At 43.7% G+C, this 27500-nt stretch overlaps 1 non-coding gene and 2 pseudogenes across 1 annotated transcript; all 3 read left to right on the forward strand.

Moving 5' to 3' along the window:
- Positions 1–4810: 4810 nt before the first annotated feature.
- LOC129251047 (small subunit ribosomal RNA) lies at positions 4811–6801 on the forward strand. Its single transcript, XR_008582884.1, has one exon. It is a non-coding gene; the product is annotated as a small subunit ribosomal RNA (ribosomal RNA).
- A 588-nt stretch (positions 6802–7389) lies between these two features.
- Positions 7390–7570, forward strand: LOC129251110 (5.8S ribosomal RNA; annotated as a pseudogene).
- Positions 7571–8012: 442 nt separating this feature from the next.
- LOC129251091 (large subunit ribosomal RNA) lies at positions 8013–10783 on the forward strand (annotated as a pseudogene).
- Positions 10784–27500: the final 16717 nt, after the last annotated feature.

Raw genomic sequence — 27500 nt, forward strand, 5'->3', positions numbered from 1 at the left:
CATATTAAACTGGTAATATTGTGATTTTATGCCTGGTTTTCCATACGTTAGTTTAAATAGAAAAAATTTTCGAATATATATACATATATGAAGAATCTATATTCTAATACTAACATGTTATGGAATATAACCTTGGCATATTGGCACTAAAATATATAATAAAGACATTTCAAATCAAACTGAAATGTATTGAAATGAATTTTTCCCATACATTTTTGACAATGTGAGGTGTGCATGGCAAAAAACACTCACGGTGAAGGCATGTGATATAATATGAAAATATCAAAAGTTAACTAACCAATGATATTGAAACATATAAATCGAATCATAACTATATGAAACTCGAATTTAAGCCATATTAAACTGGTAATATTGTGATTTTATGCCTGGTTTTTTCCATACGTTAGTTTAAATAGAAAAAATTTTCGAATATATATACATATATGAAGAATTCATATTAGCTATACTAACATGTTATGGAATATAACCTTGGCATATTGGCACTAAAATATATAATAAAGACATTTCAAATCAAACTGAAATGTATTGAAATGAATTTTTCCCATACATTTTTGACAATGTGAGGTGTGCATGGCAAAAAACACTTACGGTGAAGGCATGTGAAATGATATGAAAATATCAAAAGTTAACTAACCAATGATATTGAAACATATAAATCGAATCATAACTATATGAAACTCGAATTTAAGCCATATTAAACTGGTAATATTGTGATTTTATGCCTGGTTTTTTCCATACGTTAGTTTAAATAGAAAAAATTTTCGAATATATATACATATATGAAGAATTCATATTAGCTATACTAACATGTTATGGAATATAACCTTGGCATATTGGCACTAAAATATATAATAAAGACATTTCAAATCAAACTGAAATGTATTGAAATGAATTTTCCCCATACATTTTTGACAATGTGAGGTGTGCATGGCAAAAAACACCACGGTGAAGGCATGTGAAATGATATGAAAATATCAAAAGTTAACTAACCAATGATATTGAAACATATAAATCGAATCATAACTATATGAAACTCGAATTTAAGCCATATTAAACTGGTAATATTGTGATTTTATGCCTGGTTTTCCATACGTTAGTTTAAATAGAAAGTTATGGAATATAACCTTGGCATATTGGCACTAAAATATATAATAAAGACATTTCAAATCAAACTGAAATGTATTGAAATGAATTTTTCCCATACATTTTTGACAATGTGAGGTGTGCATGGCAAAAAACACTCACGGTGAAGGCATGTGATATAATATGAAAATATCAAAAGTTAACTAACCAATGATATTGAAGCATATAAATCGAATCATAACTATATGAAACTCGAATTTGAGCCATATTAAACTGGTAATATTGTGATTTTATGCCTGGTTTTCCATACGTTAGTTTAAATAGAGAGTTATGGAATATAACCTTGGCATATTGGCACTAAAATATATAATAAAGACATTTCAAATCAAACTGAAATGTATTGAAATGAATTTTCCCCATACATTTTTGACAATGTGAGGTGTGCATGGCAAAAAACACCACGGTGAAGGCATGTGAAATGATATGAAAATATCAAAAGTTAACTAACCAATGATATTGAAACATATAAATCGAATCATAACTATATGAAACTCGAATTTGAGCCATATTAAACTGGTAATATTGTGATTTTATGCCTGGTTTTCCATACGTTAGTTTAAATAGAAAAAAATTCTCGAATATATATACATATATGAAGAATCTATATTCTATACTAACATTTTATGGAATATAACCTTGGCATATTGCCATTAAAATATATAATAAAGACATTTCAAATCAAACTGAAATGTATTGAAATGAATTTTTCCCATACATTTTTGACAATGTGAGGTGTGCATGGCAAAAAACACTCACGGTGAAGGCATGTGATATAATATGAAAATATCAAAAGTTAACTAACCAATGATATTGAAGCATATAAATCGAATCATAACTATATGAAACTCGAATTTAAGCCATATTAAACTGGTAATATTGTGATTTTATGCCTGGTTTTCCATACGTTAGTTTAAATAGAGAGTTATGGAATATAACCTTGGCATATTGGCACTAAAATATATAATAAAGACATTTCAAATCAAACTGAAATGTATTGAAATGAATTTTTCCCATACATTTTTGACAATGTGAGGTGTGCATGGCAAAAAACACTCACGGTGAAGGCATGTGAAATAATATGAAAATATCAAAAGTTAACTAACCAATGATATTGAAGCATATAAATCGAATCATAACTATATGAAACTCGAATTTAAGCCATATTAAACTGGTAATATTGTGATTTTATGCCTGGTTTTCCATACGTTAGTTTAAATAGAAAAAATTTTCGAATGTATATACATATATGAAGAATCTATATTCTAATACTAACATGTTATGGAATATAACCTTGGCATATTGGCACTAAAATATATAATAAAGACATTTCAAATCAAACTGAAATGTATTGAAATGAATTTTTCCCATACATTTTTGACAATGTGAGGTGTGCATGGCAAAAAACACTCACGGTGAAGGCATGTGATATAATATGAAAATATCAAAAGTTAACTAACCAATGATATTGAAACATATAAATCGAATCATAACTATATGAAACTCGAATTTGAGCCATATTAAACTGGTAATATTGTGATTTTATGCCTGGTTTTCCATACGTTAGTTTAAATAGAAAAAAATTCTCGAATATATATACATATATGAAGAATCTATATTCTATACTAACATTTTATGGAATATAACCTTGGCATATTGCCATTAAAATATATAATAAAGACATTTCAAATCAAACTGAAATGTATTGAAATGAATTTTTCCCATACATTTTTGACAATGTGAGGTGTGCATGGCAAAAAACACTCACGGTGAAGGCATGTGAAATAATATGAAAATATCAAAAGTTAACTAACCAATGATATTGAAGCATATAAATCGAATCATAACTATATGAAACTCGAATTTAAGCCATATTAAACTGGTAATATTGTGATTTTATGCCTGGTTTTCCATACGTTAGTTTAAATAGAAAAAATTTTCGAATATATATACATATATGAAGAATCTATATTCTAATACTAACATGTTATGGAATATAACCTTGGCATATTGGCACTAAAATATATAATAAAGACATTTCAAATCAAACTGAAATGTATTGAAATGAATTTTTCCCATACATTTTTGACAATGTGAGGTGTGCATGGCAAAAAACACTCACGGTGAAGGCATGTGAAATAATATGAAAATATCAAAAGTTAACTAACCAATGATATTGAAGCATATAAATCGAATCATAACTATATGAAACTCGAATTTAAGCCATATTAAACTGGTAATATTGTGATTTTATGCCTGGTTTTCCATACGTTAGTTTAAATAGAAAAAATTTTCGAATATATATACATATATGAAGAATCTATATTCTAATACTAACATGTTATGGAATATAACCTTGGCATATTGGCACTAAAATATATAATAAAGACATTTCAAATCAAACTGAAATGTATTGAAATGAATTTTTCCCATACATTTTTGACAATGTGAGGTGTGCATGGCAAAAAACACTCACGGTGAAGGCATGTGATATAATATGAAAATATCAAAAGTTAACTAACCAATGATATTGAAACATATAAATCGAATCATAACTATATGAAACTCGAATTTGAGCCATATTAAACTGGTAATATTGTGATTTTATGCCTGGTTTTCCATACGTTAGTTTAAATAGAAAAAAATTCTCGAATATATATACATATATGAAGAATCTATATTCTATACTAACATTTTATGGAATATAACCTTGGCATATTGCCATTAAAATATATAATAAAGACATTTCAAATCAAACTGAAATGTATTGAAATGAATTTTTCCCATACATTTTTGACAATGTGAGGTGTGCATGGCAAAAAACACTCACGGTGAAGGCATGTGATATAATATGAAAATATCAAAAGTTAACTAACCAATGATATTGAAGCATATAAATCGAATCATAACTATATGAAACTCGAATTTAAGCCATATTAAACTGGTAATATTATGATTTTATTCCTGGTTTTCCATACGTTAGTTTAAATAGAAAAAATTTTCGAATATATATACATATATGAAGAATCTATATTCTATACTAACATGTTATGGCATATTGGTGTTATTGTATTTTATTCCTGGTTTTCTATAGTTAGTTTAAATAGAAATAAATTTTTGAATTCAAAATTTTATATTCTATACTAGCATTACATAGAAATTATCCTCAACTGTTTGTTTCTTGTATAAATACAGGAAATTAAACAGATGATGAAGAGAAAAAAATAAGAAAAACAAAAATTTATAAGAAAAATTAAATTTTAAACAAAGGAAAAGAGGAGAAAATTTTTTCAATCATATATATTTATGATTAAAAAATAGAATTATGAAATTATTAATTTCAATTCAAAGAGAAAAATTATGTAATATATGAAATTATTACATTAAAAATGCATTTGAAAAAAAAGTAAAATGTTATTAAGAATGATAAATTATTTGAAAATTGGCAAATATTAAGAAGAAATATCGTTCTTATATTTTTATATAAAATATATAATATAGAGAACGAAAATTCTTTTTCATAAAAAACGGTTTTTGAATTTTGATAAGAAAAGCTAAAGGGGGGTCGCCCCTTTACTTTTTATATACACCGTAATTTATGAAATTTTCAAATATGAAAAACAAAGAAAAATATATAAATAAAAATATTATTCTGGTTGATCCTGCCAGTAGTTATATGCTTGTCTCAAAGATTAAGCCATGCATGTCTAAGTACAAACAAATTAAAAGTGAAACCGCAAAAGGCTCATTATATCAGTTATGGTTCCATAGATCGTTAACAGTTACTTGGATAACTGTGGTAATTCTAGAGCTAATACATGCAATATAAACACGGACCTTATGGAACGTGTGCTTTTATTAGACTAAAACCAAGCGATCATTTGATCGTTAAATTGGTTGAACTCTAGATAACTTGCAGATCGTATGGTCCCGTACCGACGACAGATCTTTCAAATGTCTGCCCTATCAACTTTTGATGGTAGTATCTAGGACTACCATGGTTGCAACGGGTAACGGGGAATCAGGGTTCGATTCCGGAGAGGGAGCCTGAGAAACGGCTACCACATCTAAGGAAGGCAGCAGGCGCGTAAATTACCCACTCCCAGTTCGGGGAGGTAGTGACGAAAAATAACAATACAGGACTCATATCCGAGGCCCTGTAATTGGAATGAGTACACTTTAAATCCTTTAACAAGGACCTATTGGAGGGCAAGTCTGGTGCCAGCAGCCGCGGTAATTCCAGCTCCAATAGCGTATATTAAAGTTGTTGCGGTTAAAACGTTCGTAGTTGAATTTGTGCTTCATACGGGTAGTACAACTATATATTGTGGTATGTACATTACCTTATGTATGTAAGCGTATTACCGGTGGAGTTCTTATATATAATTAATACAATGTATTTTTTATATATTCCTCCTATTTAAACCTACTTCAGTGCTCTTCATCGAGTGTTGTTGTGGGCCGGTACAATTACTTTGAACAAATTAGAGTGCTTAAAGCAGGCTCCAAATGCCTGAATATTTTGTGCATGGAATAATGAAATAAGACCTCTGTTCTACTTTCATTGGTTTTTAGATCAAGAGGTAATGATTAATAGAAGCAGTTTGGGGGCATTAGTATTACGACGCGAGAGGTGAAATTCTTGGACCGTCGTAAGACTAACTTAAGCGAAAGCATTTGCCAAAGATGTTTTCATTAATCAAGAACGAAAGTTAGAGGTTCGAAGGCGATCAGATACCGCCCTAGTTCTAACCATAAACGATGCCAGCTAGCAATTGGGTGTAGCTACTACTATGGCTCTCTCAGTCGCTTCCCGGGAAACCAAAGCTTTTGGGCTCCGGGGGAAGTATGGTTGCAAAGCTGAAACTTAAAGGAATTGACGGAAGGGCACCACCAGGAGTGGAGCCTGCGGCTTAATTTGACTCAACACGGGAAAACTTACCAGGTCCGAACATAAGCGTGTAAGACAGATTGATAGCTCTTTCTCGAATCTATGGGTGGTGGTGCATGGCCGTTCTTAGTTCGTGGAGTGATTTGTCTGGTTAATTCCGATAACGAACGAGACTCAAATATATTAAATAGATGCTTTCAGGATTATGATGTTGAAACTTATATAGCCTTCTTTCATGCGTACATCTTGAATGTACAAGTGTTTGAATGTGTTTATATAAGTGGAGTCGTACCTGTTGGTTTGTCCCATTATAAGGACACTAGCTTCTTAAATGGACAAATTGCGTCTAGCAGTAACGAGATTGAGCAATAACAGGTCTGTGATGCCCTTAGATGTCCTGGGCTGCACGCGCGCTACAATGAAAGTATCAACGTGTATTTCCTAGACCGAGAGGTCCGGGTAAACCGCTGAACCACTTTCATGCTTGGGATTGTGAACTGAAACTGTTCACATGAACTTGGAATTCCCAGTAAGTGCGAGTTATTAACTCGCATTGATTAAGTCCCTGCCCTTTGTACATACCGCCCGTCGCTACTACCGATTGAATTATTTAGTGAGGTCTCCGGACGTGATCACTGTGACGCCTCGTGTGTCACGGTTGTTTCGCAAAAGTTGACCGAACTTGATTATTTAGAGGAAGTAAAAGTCGTAACAAGGTTTCCGTAGGTGAACCTGCGGAAGGATCATTATTGTGTTCCATATCCGTAAGAAAAACAAACAAACAAACAAACAAACAGACAAGCAAACAAACGAACAAAAAGAAAAAAAAAAAAAAAAAAAAGAAAAAAAAAAAAAATTTATATAATTATTTTGAATCCATAATTCTTTTTATTCTTTTTCATTCAATTTGTGATCCATCAATTATATCATATTAAATATAATATATGATGGTACATTTTGTAATGTTTTTTCTTATTTTTTTCTTTTAAAAACCTTTAAACATGAAAATAAAAAGTTGTACTTATTATTCATTTGATTGAATGATAAGTTAATTTGTTCACAATAACAAAAGTGGTATATATTTATTATATTATTATATATACATAAAATGATTAAAAAAATACAAAATAATTGAATCATAATAAATACCACCACTGTATTATTGTTGAACTAAGACATTCGCAACTTAATAAAAATGTTTAGAGTTAAATATATTTGATATATATTATTGAAAGAAAATCAATTTATATATTATTAATATTATTTAATTTTACTCTTTCAATTAATATATGCAAAAAAAAATTGACATTTGTTATAAATAAAAATAAATAAAAAAATACTCTAAGCGGTGGATCACTTGGCTCATGGGTCGATGAAGAACGCAGCAAACTGTGCGTCATCGTGTGAACTGCAGGACACATGAACATCGACATTTTGAACGCATATCGCAGTCCATGCTGTTATGTACATTAAATTCAATTTTAAAGTACTGCTTGGACTACATATGGTTGAGGGTTGTAAGACTATGCTAAATAAGTTGCTTATTCTTTTATAAAAATAATTGAATTTAAGCAAATGTGTATATTATTGGATTTTAAATAATTCATAATATTAATAGCAAAAAAAATAAAGATATATAATGAATTTTATTTATTATATATTCTTTAAAAAAAAAATCCTCTCAAATAAAATGAAATGATGAAAATATTGAATCTAAGTATTCTTTACAAAAAATTTTCATATTATTTATATATATATATAAAATAATAATTTATATATGTAATTAAAAGGAGGAATGTCTAGCATAAAAATTAAATTTTTTATTCTAGGATTGCCTCATTTTACATTATTATTATTTTTATATATTTACAATATATAAAAGGAGAAAAGAAAAATAGAGATGAAAAGATGATATAATTTTTTTATTAAATTGTGAGAAGATAAAAAAAGAATATTAAAACAACCTCAACTCATATGGGATTACCCCCTGAATTTAAGCATATTAATGAGGGGAGGAAAAGAAACTAACAAGGATTTTCTTAGTAGCGGCGAGCGAAAAGAAAATAGTTCAGCACTAAGTCACTTTGTCTATATGTCAAATGTGAGATGCAGTGTATGGAATATCTTAATATCTAGTATGAGAAATTAACGATTTAAGTCCTTCTTAAATGAGGCCATTTACCCATAGAGGGTGCCAGGCCCGTATAACGTTAATGATTACTAGAAAGATATTTCCAAAGAGTCGTGTTGCTTGATAGTGCAGCACTAAGTGGGTGGTAAACTCCATCTAAAACTAAATATAACCATGAGACCGATAGTAAACAAGTACCGTGAGGGAAAGTTGAAAAGAACTCTGAATAGAGAGTTAAATAGTACGTGAAACTGCTTAGAGGTTAAGCCCGATGAACCTGAATATCCATTATGAAAAATTCATCATTAAATAATTAAAAAAATAATGTGCATTTTTTTCATATAAGGACATTGTTATCTATTAACATAATAAAGTATTTATCAAAAGATCATTGGTGATATTAAGTTTATTTAAATTAATTTGCTTTTTAAGCATATTAACATAAAATAAATACTAATGATTTGATAAAGTGTTGATAGATTTTATTATATATAATGCTAAAATTCATTTTTTGAATTTTACAAAAAATTTAATATCTATGATATTAATATTTATTTGTATGCATTTATATGATTAACAATGCGAAAGATTCAGGATACCTTCGGGACCCGTCTTGAAACACGGACCAAGGAGTCTAACATATGTGCAAGTCATTGAGTTATATTAAACTTAATGGCATAATTAACTTAACTTAAATATAATGGGATTAATTTTTAGTCTATTTTTTAATAAATAGTCAATTAATTCAATCCCGGGGCGTTCCATATAGTTATGTATAATGATAATTTATTATTATTTATACCTCTAACTGGAGCGTACCTTGAGCATATATGCTGTGACCCGAAAGATGGTGAACTATACTTGATCAGGTTGAAGTCAGGGGAAACCCTGATGGAAGACCGAAACAGTTCTGACGTGCAAATCGATTGTCAGAATTGAGTATAGGGGCGAAAGACCAATCGAACCATCTAGTAGCTGGTTCCCTCCGAAGTTTCCCTCAGGATAGCTGGTGCATTTAAAAATTATATAAAATAATCTTATCTGGTAAAGCGAATGATTAGAGGCCTTAGGGTCGAAACGATTTTAACCTATTCTCAAACTTTAAATGGGTAAGAACCTCACCTTTCTTGATATGAAGGTTGAGGTTATGATATAATGTGCCCAGTGGGCCACTTTTGGTAAGCAGAACTGGCGCTGTGGGATGAACCAAACGTAATGTTACGGTGCCTAAATTAACAACTCATGCAGATACCATGAAAGGCGTTGGTTGCTTAAAACAGCAGGACGGTGGACATGGAAGTCGTAATCCGCTAAGGAGTGTGTAACAACTCACCTGCCGAAGCAACTAGCCCTTAAAATGGATGGCGCTTAAGTTGTATACCTATACATTACCGCTAAAGTAGATGATTTATAAAACAATTTCGATTGATTTATAAATTTTGAAACTTTAGTGAGTAGGAGGGTACAATAGTGTGCTTAGAAGTGTTTGGCGTAAGCCTGCATGGAGCCGCTATTGGTACAGATCTTGGTGGTAGTAGCAAATAATCGAATGAGACCTTGGAGGACTGAAGTGGAGAAGGGTTTCGTGTGAACAGTGGTTGATCACGAGTTAGTCGGTCCTAAGTTCAAGGCGAAAGCCGAAAATTTTCAAGTTTTTAATAAAAAAAAATATTAATAAAAATATATTTAAAAATAATTAAAATACTTGAATTATTTTGAACGAAAGGGAATACGGTTCCAATTCCGTAACCTGTTGAGTATCCGTTTGTTATTAAAAATGGGCCTTGTGCTCATCCTGGCAACAGGAACGACCATAAAGAAGCCGTCGAGAGATATCGGAAGAGTTTTCTTTTCTGTTTTATAGTCGTACTACCATGGAAGTCTTTCGAAGAGAGATATGGTAGATGGACTAGAAGAGCATGACATTTACTGTTGTGTCGATATTTTCTCCTCGGACCTTGAAAATTTATGGTGGGGTCACGCAAACTTCTCAACAGGCCGTACCAATATCCGCAGCTGGTCTCCAAGGTGAAGAGTCTCTAGTCGATAGAATAATGTAGGTAAGGGAAGTCGGCAAATTAGATCCGTAACTTCGGGATAAGGATTGGCTCTGAAGATTGAGATAGTCGGGCTTGATTGGGAAGCAATACCATGGTTTATGTACTCGTTCTGGGTAAATAGAGAATTACGATTCTTGTTCCCCGGATAGTAGTTACGTAGCCAATTGTGGAACTTTCTTGCTAAAATTTTTAAGGAATTATATCATTCGATATATATTCCTTTTAAATTATAACGATTATCAATTAACAATCAATTCAGAACTGGCACGGACTTGGGGAATCCGACTGTCTAATTAAAACAAAGCATTGTGATGGCCCTAACGGGTGTTGACACAATGTGATTTCTGCCCAGTGCTCTGAATGTCAAAGTGAAGAAATTCAAGTAAGCGCGGGTAAACGGCGGGAGTAACTATGACTCTCTTAAGGTAGCCAAATGCCTCGTCATCTAATTAGTGACGCGCATGAATGGATTAACGAGATTCCTACTGTCCCTATCTACTCCATTCTCAGTGTGACTGTTGAGCAGTGCAGACGTGCCGTGTTTTAAGCGCAAGAAATTTTTGTGATTCTCTTTTGTGTTATATTCGCGAGTGTTACCGCTACTCTAGTGAAGCTACAGTGTAGCTATACATTAACTGTATATCGATTCGGGCACATTGTGCTTGTGCTTAGTGAGTGCCGTTGTGTGAATACGGGAAAATACCGCTGTGTTTTCACCGTTATTCGAGTGACGCCAATTGTGGCTGTACATTACCTGTACATTGATTACGGGCAATTAGTGAGTGCCGTTGTGTGAATACGGGAAAATACCGCTGTGTTTTCACCGTTATTCGAGTGACGCCAATTGTGGCTGTACATTAACTGTACATTGATTACGGACAATTAGTGAGTGCCGTTGTGTGAATACGGGAAAATACCGCTGTGTTTTCACCGTTATTCGAGTGACGCCAATTGTGGCTGTACATTAACTGTACATTAACTGTGCATTGATTGCGGGCAATTGGTGAGTGCCGTTGTGTGAATACGGGAAAATACCGCTGTGTTTTCACCGTTATTCGAGTGACGCCAATTGTGGCTGTACATTAACTGTACATTAACTGTGCATTGATTGCGGGCAATTGGTGAGTGCCGTTGTGTGAATACGGGAAAATACCGCTGTGTTTTCACCGTTATTCGAGTGACGCCAATTGTGGCTGTACATTAACTGTACATTAACTGTACATTGTTTGCGGGCAATTGGTGAGTGCCGTTGTGTGAATACGGGAAAATACCGCTGTGTTTTCACCGTTATTCGAGTGACGCCAATTGTGTGCGTGGCTGTACATAGCTGTGAACTATTGATTATATTTTTGCGTGTGTGTGCCGTTATTCTTCGGCGTGGTTTTGCGAGTGCCGTTAATTTTCGGTGTGGTACTTGGTGCGTGCCGTTAGTTTTTCGGCGTGGATATAGTGAGTGCGTTGATAGTTTGGCGTGCTGTTATATTGCTATCTTCGGCAGTGATATAAGGGGTGTTATTTTTTGTGCGTGGGTACAGTGCTGCGCCAAGGTTGAATACCTTGTGCAGGTGCCGTGTTCACAGCGTGCTGCGTTTGGCCTACGGTCGAGCCCGGCGTTAGCTTCATATTGGTCGACCCGTCTCTGTGCGGAGAACGGTGTTCTGTCCGGCAGGGCATTGGTGGTGGCCTTTGCCAGACCTTTGGCTGGTGGTGTGGGCTACGCCCTCGCGGTTGCTTTGGCTTGCCGTTAGGTGTGGTTGCTGTGTGCGTGCCTGTGCGGGACTCATCCCTGCCTTGCAGTACCTTACTGTCGCCCAAGAGTAACCTGTTTTTGTTGTTGCTTGAGAGCGATATACGGCGGATTCGTCAAGCCAGTTAGTGGGGTATTGGGCGATGCCCAAACTAGACGGTATTCGGAAAAGGGCGAACACCCCTCTTCCAAGCGGTTCGGCGGTGCCATCGTCGGCAATGGACGAATCGACGTCCGGAGAGGAGGAGGTTGTTTTGCGGTCCCCTCCCCGTATTAGGAAGAAGACCGCTGGAGATACAGCAGTTCCGGTAGTAAAGGTGAGTGATGAGGGGAAGGTAGCCCCTAAGTTACCTGAAGGTAAGTCGGGGGTAAGCGGAAGCGAGGGGGCTTCCGAGGGGAAAAAAAAGGGGGGCGAGAAGAAGGTGCGTAAAGCAGGGGAAAAATTAGGTCCAGCAGGGAAGCGTTTGGAGCAAATCCGCGGGGAATTGGGTGCTTCCCTGGAGAATTCGAAAGCGTTCGGTGAAAAAGTTGGTGGGCAATTTATGGGGCGTTTTAAGTCCATTGTGACGGCCTTTAGTGGAGCCGTCATAGATATGGACGGCGTCCCGAAGAGTTTAGCTAAGGACCTCCTGGGATACTCCTTGGAGTTCGAGGAGCTTTTTGTGGAGATGGTAGCGGAGATCGCCCATCTTCGTGGGCGGTTGGAAGCCACAAATACAAGTAGGGAGGAAGCACCTCGGAGGACGGCTGGAGCTTCGCTGGCTGGTGCAGCGATGATGCCGGCACCTCAGGCGCCTGCGCCTGTGTTGCCTGCGTTGCCGGTGCCCAAGCCAGTTGAGACCTGGTCGGTCGTAGTAAGGGGTAAGACCCCCACTACGTCCAAAGAGGTGATCAAAAAAGTGGTGAAGGAAGTAGGGCCTTCTATGGGGGTAAGGGTGCACGAGGTGCGCCCGTTGAAGGATGGAGGTGCGATTATTCGCACCCCATCCGTTGCTGAGAGGGATAACTTGGCGAAAAATGCCAAGTTTTCCGAGGTAGGGCTCGATGTGAGCATACATCGGAAGCTGGGGCCTAGGGTTGTGGTCCAGGGGGTCCACACGGAGATCTCCCCTGAGGAGTTCATGGGAGAGTTGTTCCGGTTGAACCTCAAGGAGTTCAGCCCTGGGTGCCATGAGAAGGACGTGAGGATGATCAGCCGTCCTTGGAAGGTCAGCCCCGATGGGGTGACGAATGTTGTCCTTGAGGGAACGGACATGCTAATGTCCGCCCTCCTGGAAGCAGGTCGTTGCTACATAAAGTGGTTTTCCTTCCGGGTACGGCCAGACCAACTGACGCCCGGCTGCTTCCGATGCATGGGGTTTGATCACAGGGTGGCAGAATGCAGAGCCAAGAAGGATGTCTGCCGTAGGTGCGGGCAAGAAGGACACAGGAGTGCAGGTTGTGGCAATGCCCCGCATTGTCGCAACTGTGCATTTAAGGGCAAGCCAGCCGGACATCTAATGATGTCCACTGTCTGCCCGGTGTACTGTGCCATTGTTGCCCGTGCGAACGCTAGACATTGATGGTTGAACTATATCAACTGAACTGTCAGGGGTCTTATGCCGTGATGTGTGAATTGGGGGCGTGTATGTCGGAGGGGGGCTGCGGCATTGCTTTGCTCCAGGAACCATACTCCACCAATGGGGTGGTGAGAGGCCTTCCTGGGGGCTTCAGGGTCTTTACGGACCTTGGAGTCAAGGCCGCAGTAGCTGTGTGTGAGCCAAGCTACTCTTGTGTAGTAGTTGACTCATCACAGTGGGGAGTATGTGTGTGTGTCGAGGGGGAATTCGGCAGAATGAATGTCGTCAGCTTGTACTGCAAGTCTGACGAGCCTCTAGAGCCCTACTTAAGATACATTGATGCGGTGCTACTACTTGAGAGTAGCATTCCTGCCATCGTGTGTCTTGACGCGAATGCTACCTCCCCGATGTGGTTCAGCAAGGTATCCAGGCATACTGCTGGATATCGGAGCCACACTCGGGGTGAGGTTATGAGCGAGTGGGTTGTGGCGAATAACCTTCTTGTAGCAAACGAACCAAGCGTATGGTATACGTTTGAGGGGCCTAGAGGTGTGAGTGACATTGACGTGACGCTCATGAATGACGCAGCAGCGGGTAGGTTCGAGTGTAAATGGAGTGTTAGGGGGGGTTGGGGAATTAGTGACCATAATTTAATACAAATTATGGTTACTCCCCGTACCCCGCAGCTAGAAGGGGGGAGTCCATTGAGGCGATGGCGTACCTCGTGTACCGACTGGAACCGATATGGACATACTGTTAGGGAAGCGGTATTGGATATACCGCTTAGGGAGTTTGAGGAATTGGGGGTTGACGAGCAAATTGCTCGTCTATATGAATGTGTCTGGGGTGTGAATGACTTATTGTTTAGGAAAGCTAGGGCTGTGAGAATGAAAGGTGTGAAATGGTGGACGAGTGAGTTAAATTCAAAGAGGAGGTCTGTCCGACGCTTGAGGCGTTTGTTTCAACGCGGCAGGCGGACCAATTCGGAGAATCTGTCTCAGCTCAAGTATCAATTTAGCGTAGGGATGAAAGAATATAAGAAGATGCTTGTGAGAGTGAAGGAGGAAGAGTGGAGGAGATTTGTGGGGGAAAATAGGGACGACCCTTGGGGACAGGTCTATAGGATCTGTCGGGGTCGTCGAAATGAGATGGCTAGCTCTCTTCGCGTAGGTGATACTGTATTATCGACGTGGAGAGAGTGTGCCAATGTTCTGTTAGGCGAGTTTTTTCCCAGGGCTGAGGTTCAGGTTCCTCCTGCACAAGAGGTGCCTGTCCCTCCAATAGAAGCTGAGGAGTTGGATTATGCATTTGGCCTGGTCAGGTCTAAAAGGTCTCCAGGTTTCGATGGTTTGAACGGAGAGATGTGCAAATGCTTGTGGAAGTTCATTCCGGAATATTTGGAGGCCATTTATGATAAATGCATATGGGAGGGATATTTTCCACGCGAGTGGAAAATTGCTAGGGTCGTTGCACTCTTGAAGTCGCCCGATAAGATCAGGAGCGATCCTCGATCTTATCGTGGTATCAGCCTCCTTCCAGTACTTGGAAAAGTGCTGGAAAGGGTTATGGTTGAGCGGCTTCAGGAGCTAACTCGGGGTGTTAGGTCGGATAGGCAGTATGGGTTTAGGAAAAGACGTGGTATAGAGGATGCGTGGTTGTATGTTCAGAGTGTAGTTAGGGAAAACGTCAATAAATATGTCCTTGGCATATTTATTGACTTTAAGGGGGCATTTGATCACTTGCGCTGGGATCGTGTGTTGCAGAGATTAGAGGAGCTTGGCTGTCCGGAAATTACTCTATGGCGGAGTTATTTTTCGGACAGAAAAGCATCCATGGTAGGAGTGGGCGGGAGTGTGGAGATTGGGGTGGAGCGAGGCTGTCCGCAGGGATCCGTCTGTGGTCCCTTCATTTGGAACCTCATGATGGACTCCCTGCTTCGGCAGTTAGAGCCACTCTGTAAACACTGTGCGTATGCGGACGACCTTCTCATTTTGGTTGAGGGCCGTTCGCGTGAGGAACTAGAGCGAGTGGGGGGGCAGCTCCTTACATTTACCCACAATTGGGGGGTAGATGTGGGAGTGGACATATCGATGGACAAAACGGTGACAATGCTGCTTAAGGGCAGATTGTCCCCGAGTCGTCCACCGATTGTACGTTTGAATGGGATAGGGATTAGGTATGTGACGCAAGTCAAATACCTGGGGTTAGCTATGAGTGAAAGGATGTGTTTTACTCCACACTTAGTATTGTTGAGGGAGCGGCTGCAGGCAACTGTTGGGCAAGTTCGGCGCGTGGTCAGATTTGACTGGGGCCTTAGCCGGCGTGCGGTTCGCACCGTATATCGGGGCCTATTCGTGGCCTGTGCCACTTATGGTGCCGCTGTATGGTACGAATCGGCTTTAAAGTCGGTTGGCAAACGTCATCTGATGGCGTGCCAGCGCATTATGATGCTTGCCTGCATGCCTGTATGCCGTACAGTGAGTACGGATGCATTGCAGGTGTTGTTAGGTGCGCCTCCTCTTGACCTGTTAGTTGTGCAACGGGCATTTACCTTCAGGTTGAGAAGGAGGCTTTGTATGCCGCTGCTAGATGGATGGATATCCGACGGTGATGTAGAAAGGGGGTATCTAGAGTGTGAAAGGTTGTTGAAGGAATGTATGCTTCGTGGGTGGCAAAACCGATGGGACAATAGTTCCAAAGGTCGCGTGACATACGAGTACATTCGGGATGTTTCCTTTGTCGGGGAAAATCCTGATTTTGGATTTTCCCTCAGCCTGGGATTCCTCCTTACAGGACATGGGCCTCTTAATGCTTATTTGCATGAGAGGCGCTTGTCCACAAGTGAGGAGTGTGTTTGTGGGTCGGCAAGAGAGGACTGGGTGCACGTCCTCTGTGAATGCCCGATGTACTCAGACATTAGGGATCTTGCGGGTGTGGGGATTAGATGGACTGATGGACGGTATGATGTGAGTGGTGTGATTGCCAACCGTCGGAATGTCGAAATGTTAGGGCAATATGCGCGTGAGGTTTTCAGGCGGCGACGTAATTTAAGGCGTTCAGTTGATTAGTTTTTAGCCGTTCTTGTCTGTGCATTCTGTTGTTCTGTGCATTGTCTGTTGTTGCTTAGGTGTGGGAAATGGCCACCAGTCCAGAGCTGTATGGAAGCTCAACTGGTAGTAGTCTCGGCTACGAGGTCTGACCGGAGACTTAAATCTGGTACCACGGGGAACAGGGGCCCTCGGAGCTTGCTCCGACCTGTTCATTGGGAACGGCCCTTCGGGGAGTTTCGTGGTGGCTGTGGTTAACACCTAAATGCGGGTAGAGCCTTTTGGCTCGATGTGGAGTTGCAATGCAACCGGGTGCCGGGACCCATAGAACGGCAGAGGGTTAGATAGACCTCGAACCCTACCAAGGTGGTTAGTGTGTCCATTCCACACTACCAATTGGTATCCTTAAATGCTTCGGCATTTTTGGGGCGCTGATCAACGCATTGTTTTGATCCGTTGTGCTTTTGAGCACCGTGGGTTTGGGCTGTCGCCAGCAGGAACTCACGTAAAAAACGCCACACGTTGTTGTTGTTGTCCCTATCTACTCATTCTCAGTCTGACTGTTGAATAGTGCGGACGTGTCGTGTGCTAAGTGGTGATTAGCGATTTTTGCGATTTCTTTTGCGTTTATATTCGTGTGTGATAACCGGTGTATTACAGTTGTGCGAGTGACGCTAATATTGTTGTGGCTGTACCATAGCGGTACAGTGTTTACAATTAATTGTGATTGAAAGTGCCGTTGTGCGAGTGACGCTACTTTGTAGTAGCTGTACACTGTTTACGAGTGATTAAGTGCCGTACGGTAGTTTTGTTGGACACTCCAGTGAGTGCCAATATACTCCGTGCTATAGACACAGAGTGCGTGTTTGTGAGTGCTGCTAGATACAGCGTTGGAAATTTTCCATCAAGTTGTTTACAACTTTTGCGGGCGTGCCGTTGTTTTTCGGCGTGGTGTGTTGTGCGTAGCTGTACCATAGCGGTGCATTGTTTACGAGCAATTGCTCAGGTGACTACGGTTTGTGCTGGTGACGCCACTGTTCGCGTGGCTGTACTTTGTGTACAAGTGTACCTTGTTGGTATATTGTGGGACGCTCAAGTGAGTGCCGCTATACCAAGGTGTTTACAATTTTTGTGTGCCGCTAATTCTGGCGTGGTCTTTTGGCGCGTGCCGTTACATTCGGTGTGGGTGTACAGTGCGGGCGTACACTAGGTCTGTCGTGCCGCTATATTGCCATATTTGGCAACAGTAAAAAGGGCGTCCCCTTTTGTGCGTGGGTTAAGTACTGCGCCAAGGTTGAATACTTTGTGCAGGTGCCGCGAACAGAGCGTGCTGCGTTTTGCCTGCGGTCGAGCTCGGCGTTAGCTCCACCTCGGTCGACCCGTCCTTGTTCGGGGAACAGTGTTCCGTCCGGCAAGGCATTGGTGGTGGCCTTTGCCAGACCTTTGGTTGGCGCTGTGGGCTACGCCCTCGCGCTTTGCTTTGGCTCGCCGATAGGTGCAGCCGCTGTGTGCGTACCTGTGCGGGGCTCATTCCTGCCGTGCAGTAGTTGCCGTCGCCCAAAAGGGACCCAGTTTTTGTTGTTGCTCGGGAGGCCTTTATCCGGCGAATTCGGCAACCTTAGTGGTGAAGCGTTGGGCAATGCCCAAATTAGAAGGAGTGAGGAAGAGGGCGAACACCCCTCTTCCAAGCGTTTCGGCGGTGCCATCGTCTGCAATGGACGAGACGACGTCCGGAGAGGAGGAGGTGATTTTGCGGTCTCCTCCCCGTACTAAGAAGAAGACCGCTGGAGGTACAGCGGTTCCGGTGGAGAAGGTAACCCTAAGGGTAGCTGAAAAGGTGAGTGGAAGCGAGGGTGGTTCCGAAAGCGGAAAGATTGGGAGTGGGCGCAAGGGGCGGAAGACGGGGGAAAAATTAGGTCCCGCAGGGAAGCGTTTGGAGGAAATCCGTGGGGAATTGGGTGCTTCCCTGAAAGGTTTGGGTGCGATCGGTGGGGATGCCGAACGCAAGAAAGTTGGGGCGCAGTTTATGGGGCGCTTCAAGTCCATTGTGACGGCCTTTAGTGGAGCCGTCATAGACATGGACGGCGTCCCGAAGAGTTTAGCTAAGGACCTCCTGGGATACTCCTTGGAGTTCGAGGAACTCTTTGTGGAAATGGTGGGGGAGATAGCCCATCTTCGTGGGCAACTAGAAGCCACGAAGATTACCAGGGAGGAAGCACCTCGGAGGACGGCTGGAGCTGCGCTGGCTGGTGCAGCGTCGATGCCGGCACCTCAGGCGCCTGCGCCTGTGTTGCCTGCGTTGCCGGTGCCCAAGCCAGTCGAGACCTGGTCGGTCGTAGTGAGGGGTAAAACCCCCACTACTTCCAAGGAGGTGATTAAGAAGGTGGTAAAGGAGGTAGGGCCTTCCATGGGGGTTAGGGTGCACGAGGTGCGCCCGTTGAAGGATGGAGGTGCGATTATTCGCACCCCATCCGTTGCCGAGAGGGACAACTTGGCGAAAAATGCCAAGTTTTCCGAGGTGGGGCTCGATGTGAGCATACGTCGGAAGCTGGGGCCTAGGGTTGTGGTCCAAGGGGTCCACACGGAGATCTCCCCTGAAGATTTCATGGGAGAGTTGTTCCGGTTGAACCTCAAGGAGTTCAGCCCTGGGTGCCGTGAGAAGGACGTGAGGATGATCAGCCGTCCTTGGAAGGTCAGCCCCGATGGGGTGACGAATGTTGTCCTTGAGGGAACGGACATGCTAATGTCCGCCCTCCTGGAAGCAGGTCGTTGCTACATAAAGTGGTTTTCCTTCCGGGTACGGCCAGACCAACTGACGCCCGGCTGCTTCCGATGCATGGGGTTTGATCACAGGGTGGCAGAATGCAGAGCCAAGAAGGATGTCTGCCGTAGGTGCGGGCAAGAAGGACACAGGAGTGCAGGTTGTGGCAATGCCCCGCATTGTCGCAACTGTGCATTTAAGGGCAAGCCAGCCGGACATCTAATGATGTCCACTGTCTGCCCGGTGTACTGTGCCATTGTTGCCCGTGCGAACGCTAGACATTGATGGTTGAGCTATATCAACTGAACTGTCAGGGGTCATATGCCGTGATGTGTGAATTGGGGGCGTGTATGTCGGAGGGGGGCTGCGGCATTGCTTTGCTCCAGGAACCATACTCCACCAATGGGGTGGTGAGAGGCCTTCCTGGGGGCTTCAGGGTCTTTACGGACCTTGGAGTCAAGGCCGCAGTAGCTGTGTGTGAGCCAAGCTACTCTTGTGTAGTAGTTGACTCATCACAGTGGGGAGTATGTGTGTGTGTCGAGGGGGAATTCGGCAGAATGAATGTCGTCAGCTTGTACTGCAAGTCTGACGAGCCTCTAGAGCCCTACTTAAGATACATTGATGCGGTGCTACTACTTGAGAGTAGCATTCCTGCCATCGTGTGTCTTGACGCGAATGCTACCTCCCCGATGTGGTTCAGCAAGGTATCCAGGCATACTGCTGGATATCGGAGCCACACTCGGGGTGAGGTTATGAGCGAGTGGGTTGTGGCGAATAACCTTCTTGTAGCAAACGAACCAAGCGTATGGTATACGTTTGAGGGGCCTAGAGGTGTGAGTGACATTGACGTGACGCTCATGAATGAGGTAGCAGCGAGTAGGTTCGAGTGTAAATGGAGCGTTAGGGGGGGTTGGGGAATTAGTGACCATAATTTAATACAAATTATGGTTACTCCCCGTACCCCGCAGTTAGAAGGGGGGAGTCCATTGAGGCGATGGCGTACCTCGTGTGCTGACTGGAACCGATATGGACACACTGTTAGGGAAGCGGTATTGGATATACCGCTTAGTGAGTTTGAGGAGTTGGGGGTTGACGAGCAAATTGCTCGTCTATCGGAATGTGTCTGGGGAGTGAATGACTCAGTGTTTAGGAAAGCTAGGGCTGTGAGAATGAAAGGTGTGAAATGGTGGACTAGCGAGTTGAACTCGAAGAGGAGGTCTGTCCGGCGCTTGAGGCGGTTGTTTCAACGCGGCAGGCGGACCAATTCGGAGAATCTGTCCCAGCTCAAGTATCAATTTAGTGTAGGGATGAGAGAGTATAAGAAAATGCTTGTGAGAGTCAAGGAGGAAGAGTGGAGGAGGTTTGTGGGGGAAAATAGGGACGACCCTTGGGGACAGGTCTTTAGGATCTGTCGGGGTCGTCGAAATGAGATGGCTAGCTCTCTTCGCGTAGGTGATACTGTATTATCGACGTGGAGAGAGTGTGCCAATGTTCTGTTAGGCGAGTTTTTTCCCAGGGCTGAGGTTCAGGTTCCTCCTGCACAAGAGGTGCCTGTCCCTCCAATAGAAGCTGAGGAGTTGGATTATGCATTTGGCCTGGTCAGGTCTAAAAGGTCTCCAGGTTTCGATGGTTTGAACGGAGAGATGTGCAAATGCTTGTGGAAGTTCATTCCGGAATATTTGGAGGCCATTTATGATAAATGCATATGGGAGGGATATTTTCCACGCGAGTGGAAAATTGCTAGGGTCGTTGCACTCTTGAAGTCGCCCGATAAGATCAGGAGCGATCCTCGATCTTATCGTGGTATCAGCCTCCTTCCGGTGCTTGGAAAAGTGCTGGAAAGGGTTATGGTTGAGCGGCTTCAGGAGCTAACTCGGGGTGTTAGGTCGGATAGGCAGTATGGGTTTAGGAAAAGACGTGGTATAGAGGATGCGTGGTTGTATGTTCAGAGTGTAGTTAGGGAAAACGTCAATAAATATGTCCTTGGCATATTTATTGACTTTAAGGGGGCGTTTGATTACTTGCGCTGGGATCGTGTGCTTCAACGGCTAGAGGAGCTTGGCTGTCCGGAAATTACTCTATGGCGGAGTTATTTTTCGGACAGAAAAGCATCTATTGTAGGAGTGGGCGGGAGTGTGGAGATTGGGGTGGAGCGAGGCTGTCCGCAGGGATCCGTCTGTGGTCCCTTCATTTGGAACCTCATGATGGACTCCCTGCTTCGGCAGTTAGAGCCACTCTGTAAACACTGTGCGTATGCGGACGACCTTCTTATTTTGGTTGAGGGTCGTTCGCGTGAGGAATTGGAGCGAGTGGGGGGGCAGCTCCTTACATTGACCCACAATTGGGGGGTAGATGTGGGAGTGGATATATCGATGGACAAAACGGTGACAATGCTGCTTAAGGGCAGATTGTCCCCGAGTCGTCCACCGATTGTCCGTTTGAATGGGGTAGGTATTAGGTATGTGACGCAAGTCAAATACCTGGGGGTAACTATGAGTGAAAGGATGTGTTTTACTCCACACTTAGTTTCGTTGAGGGAGCGGCTGCAGGCAATCGTTGGGCAAGTGCGTCGCGTTGTCAGATTTGACTGGGGTCTTAGCCGGCGTGCGGTTCGTACCGTATATCGGGGCCTATTTGTGGCCTGTGCCACTTATGGTGCCGCTATATGGTACGAATGGGCTTTTAAGTCGGTTGGCAAACGTCATCTGATGGCGTGCCAGCGCATTATGTTGCTTGCCTGTTTGCCTGTATGCCGTACAGTGAGTACGGATGCGTTGCAAGTGTTGTTAGGTGCGCCTCCTCTTGACCTGTTAGTCGTGCAACGGGCGGTTGCCTTCAGGTTGAGAAGGAGGCTTTGTATGCCGCTGCTAGATGGATGGATATCCGACGGTGATGTAGAAAGGGGGTATCTAGAGTGTGAAAGGTTGTTGAAGGAATGTATGCTTCGTGGGTGGCAAAACCGATGGGACAATAGTTCCAAAGGTCGCGTGACATACGAGTACATTCGGGATGTTTCCTTTGTCGGGGAAAATCCTGATTTTGGATTTTCCCTCAGCCTGGGATTCCTCCTTACAGGACATGGGCCTCTCAATGCTTATTTGCATGAGAGGCGCTTGTCCACAAGTGAGGAGTGTGTTTGTGGGTCGGCAAGAGAGGACTGGGTGCACGTCCTCTGTGAATGCCCGATGTACTCAGACATTAGGGATCTTGCGGGTGTGGGGATTAGATGGACTGATGGACGGTATGATGTGAGTGGTGTGATTGCCAACCGTCGGAATGTCGAAATGTTAGGGCAATATGCGCGTGAGGTTTTCAGGCGGCGACGTGGTTTGGGGCGTTCAGTTGATTAGTTTTTAGCCGTTCTTGTCTGTGCATTCTGTTGTTCTGTGCATTGTCTGTTGTTGCTTAGGTGTGGGAAATGGCCACCAGTCCAGAGCTGTATGGAAGCTCAACTGGTAGTAGTCTCGGCTACGAGGTCTGACCGGAGACTTAAATCTGGTACCACGGGGAACAGGGGCCCTCGGAGCTTGCTCCGACCTGTTCATTGGGAACGGCCCTTCGGGGAGTTTCGTGGTGGCTGTGGTTAACACCTAAATGCGGGTAGAGCCTTTTGGCTCGATGTGGAGTTGCAATGCAACCGGGTGCCGGGACCCATAGAACGGCAGAGGGTTAGATAGACCTCGAACCCTACCAAGGTGGTTAGTGTGTCCATTCCACACTACCAATTGGTATCCTTAAATGCTTCGGCATTTTTGGGGCGCTGATCAACGCATCGTTTTGATCCGTTGTGCTTTTGAGCACCGTGGGTTTGGGCTGTCGCCAGCGAAAACTCACGTAAAACCCCTACACGACGATGTCCCTATCTACTCATTCTAATTGTGAACGTTGAAGCGAACGGACGCGTGAGCGGATGTTTTACTTTGCGAATTATAAAAATATTCTTGAGCGATTGTTTTTCCCTAGAAAATACTACATTTTACCGTCGGCAAGTGACGTACATTGTGTACAAATCGGCGCGTGTGTGTGTGCAGGAAACTGTTCGGCTGTCGTGCGACCGTCGGTGGGTTTTTCGCCGTTACTGAGAGACACTTAAATTGCGCGTACCTGACTGGTAGCTATTAAGCGAAAAACTATTGTGCGTGTAATTGTCCCGTCAAGTGGGCGCCGCTATAATTGCGCGCACCTGTGTCGGTGTAACACGTGCTGGAAAACTTTTATTGTTGTGCGGGTAGCGAGGAACGCTATAAATTTTTGCGAATTCTCTTTTGTGCTATATCCGCGAGTGATTAGCGCTAATTGAGTAACGCTGCGGTGAAGCAGTGCATGAACTGTGCATTGTGCTTAGTGAGTGCCGTTGTGTGAGTACGGGAAAATACCGCTGTGTTTTCCCGGAATTTTAGTGAGAGACGCTATAATTGCGCGCACCTGTGGGAAAACTAAAATCGTTGTGCGGGTAGCGAGAAACACTATATACGGCGTAACTGTATAAGTGTGTGATAAACTGTGTGTGGAATTGTCGGTGGACTCTCCCGTTAGTGGGTGCCACTATAATTGCGTGCGGGTGCCACTATAATTGTTGTGCGTTTTAATTGCGTGACGCGATTTACAGTGGTGGCAGAGGGCTATGCCCAAATTAGGCGTAGGAATGAAGAGGGCGAGCACCCCTCTCCAGGGCAGTTCGAGATTGGCGTCATCAGCGATGGATGAGTCAACGTCGGGGGAGGAAGAGGTCCTCCTGAGATCACCCCCCCGCATGAAGAAGAAAACCGCTGGAGGAGCAGCGGTCACAACAGAAAAGGTGACGGCGAAAGCACCCGTAATGGGTAAGTTGGGGGTAAGCGGAAGCGAGGGCGTTTCCGAGGGGGAAAAAAAGGGGGAGAAAAAGGTGCGGAAGGCAGGGGCCAAATTGGGTCCAGCCGGGCAGCGGATGGAGAAAATCCGCAGAATTTCGGGTGCTTCCCTGGAGAATTCGGGAGCGTTCGGTGAAAAAGTTGGGGGGCAATTTATGGGGCGTTTCAAGTCCATTGTGACGGCCTTTAGTGGAGCCGTCATAGACATGGACGGCGTCCCAAAGAACGCAGCGAAGGACCTCCTGGGATACTCCTTGGAGTTCGAGGCGCTTTTTGTGGAGATGGTGGCGGAGATCGCCCATCTTCGTGGGCGGTTGGAAGCCACAAAAACAAGTAGAGAGGAAGCACCTCGGAGGACGGCTGGAGCTTCGCTGGCTGGTGCAGCGATGATGCCGGCACCTCAGGCGCCTGCGCCTGTGTTGCCTGCGTTGCCGGTGCCCAAGCCAGTTGAGACCTGGTCGGTCGTAGTAAGGGGTAAGACCCCCACTACGTCCAAAGAGGTGATCAAAAAAGTAGTAAAAGAGGTAGGGCCTTCTATGGGGGTAAGGGTGCACGAGGTGCGCCCGTTGAAGGATGGAGGTGCGATTATTCGCACCCCATCAGTTGCTGAGAGGGATAACTTGGTAAAAAATGCCAAGTTTTCCGAGGTGGGGCTCGATGTGAGCATACGTCGGAAGCTGGGGCCTAGAGTTGTGGTCCAGGGGGTCCACACGGAGATCTCCCCTGACGAGTTCATGGGAGAGTTGTTCCGTTTGAACCTCAAGGAGTTCAGCCCTGGGTGTCTTGAGAAGGACGTGAGGATGATCAGCCGTCCTTGGAAGGTCAGCCCTGATGGAGTGACGAATGTGGTCCTTGAGGGCACGGACATGCTAATGTCCGCCCTCCTGGAAGCAGGTCGCTGCTACGTAAAGTGGTTTTCCTTCCGGGTACGGCCGGACCAACTGACGCCCGGCTGCTTCCGATGCATGGGATTTGATCACAGGGTGGCAGAATGCAGAGCCAAGAAGGATGTCTGCCGTAGGTGCGGGCAGGAAGGACACAGGAGTGCAGGTTGTGGCAATGCCCCGCATTGTCGCAACTGTGCATTTAAGGGCAAGCCAGCCGGACATCTGATGATGTCCACTGTCTGCCCGGTGTACTGTGCCATTGTTGCCCGTGCGAATGCTAGACATTGATGGTTGAGCTATATCAACTGAACTGTCAGGGGTCTTATGCCGTGATGTGTGAATTGGGGGCGTGTATGTCGGAGGGGGGCTGCGGCATTGCTTTGCTCCAGGAACCATACTCCACCAATGGGGTGGTGAGAGGTCTTCCTGGTGGCTTCAGGGTCTTTACGGACCTTGGAGTCAATGCCGCAGTAGCTGTGTGTGAGCCAAGCTACTCTTGTGTAGTAGTTGACTCATCACAGTGGGGAGTATGTGTGTGTGTTGAGGGCGATTTCGGCAAAGTATATGTCGCCAGCCTATACTGCAAGTTCAATGAACCTCTAGAACCATACTTGAGATACATAGAGGCGGTGCTACTACGTGAAAGTAGCAACCCTGTCATCATGTGTCTCGATGCCAATGCCACCTCCCCGATGTGGTTCAGCAAAACATCCAGGCACACTGCTGGATATCGGAGCCACAGTCGTGGTGAGGCCATGAGCGATTGGGTGGTGGCAAATAGCCTCCTCATTGCAAACGAACCGAGTGAATGGTATACGTTTGATGGGCCTAGAGGAGTGAGCGACATTGACGTGACGCTCATGAATGAAGCAGCCGCGAGCAAGTTTGAATGTAGCTGGAGTGTCAAGGGTGGTTGGGGAATTAGTGACCATAATTTAATTCAAATCATGGTTACTCCTCGTACCCCACAGTCGGAAAGTGTGAGTCCATTGAGACGATGGCGTACCACATGCGCCGACTGGAATAGATACGGTCAGACCGTTAGAGAAGCGGTATTGGGTATACCGCTTAACGTGTTTGAAAATTTCGGGGTCGACGAGCAAATTGCTCGTTTATCAGAATGTGTCTGGGGGGTTAATGACACGATGTTCAAAAAAGCTAGGGTTGCCAGACTTAAAGGTGTTAAGTGGTGGACTAGCGAGTTGAATTCAAAGAGGAGGTCTGTCCGGCGCTTGAGGCGGTTGTTTCAACGTGGCAGGCGGACCAATTCGGAGAATTTGCCACAGCTCAAGGCTCAATTCAGAGTAGGAATGAAGGAATATAAGAGAATGTTGGTAGAAGTCAAAGAGGAAGAGTGGAGAAGGTTTGTCGGGGAAAATAGGGACGACCCTTGGGGACAGGTCTATAGGATCTGTCGGGGTCGTCGGAACGAGATGGCTAGCTCTCTTCGCGTGGGTGACACTGTGTCATCCACGTGGAGAGAATGCGCCAGTGTTCTGTTAGGCGAGTTTTTTCCCAGGGCTGAGGTTCAGGTTCCTCCTGCACAAGAGGTGCCTGTCCCTCCAATAGAAGTTGAGGAGTTGGAATATGCGTTTGGCCTGGTCAGGTCTAAAAGGTCTCCAGGTCTCGATGGTTTGAACGGAGAGATGTGTAAATGCTTGTGGGAGTTCATTCCGGAATATTTGGAGGCCATTTATGATCAATGCATATGGGAGGGATATTTTCCACGTGAGTGGAAAGTTGCTAGGGTCGTCGTACTCTTGAAGTCGCCCGATAAGATCAGGAGTGATCCTCGATCTTATCGTGGTATCAGCCTCCTTCCAGTACTTGGAAAAGTGCTGGAAAGAGTTATGGTAGAGCGCCTTCAGGAGCTAACTCGGGGTGTTAGGTCGGATAGGCAGTACGGGTTCAGGAAAAGACGTAGTACAGAAGATGCGTGGTTGTACGTCCAGAATGCAGTAAATGAAAGCGCCAATAAATATGTCCTTGGCATGTTTATTGACTTCAAGGGCGCATTTGACTATTTGCGCTGGGACCGTGTCTTACAACGGCTAGAGGAGCTTGGCTGTCCGGAAATTACTCTATGGCGGAGTTATTTTTCGGACAGAAAAGCATCCATGGTAGGTGTGGGCGGGAGTGTGGAGATTGGGGTGGAGCGAGGCTGTCCGCAGGGATCCATCTGTGGTCCCTACATTTGGAACCTCATGATGGACTCCCTGCTTCGGCAGTTAGAGCCACTTTGTAAGCACTGTGCATATGCGGACGACCTTCTCATTCTGGTTGAGGGTCGTTCGCGTGAAGAACTAGAGCGAGTGGGGGGGCAGCTCCTTGCATTAACCCACAACTGGGGGGTAAATGTGGGAGTGGACATATCGATGGACAAAACGGTGACAATGCTGCTTAAGG

This window comes from Anastrepha obliqua, chromosome 6 (assembly GCF_027943255.1).
Source record: "Anastrepha obliqua isolate idAnaObli1 chromosome 6, idAnaObli1_1.0, whole genome shotgun sequence".
Classification (NCBI taxonomy): domain Eukaryota; kingdom Metazoa; phylum Arthropoda; class Insecta; order Diptera; family Tephritidae; genus Anastrepha; species Anastrepha obliqua.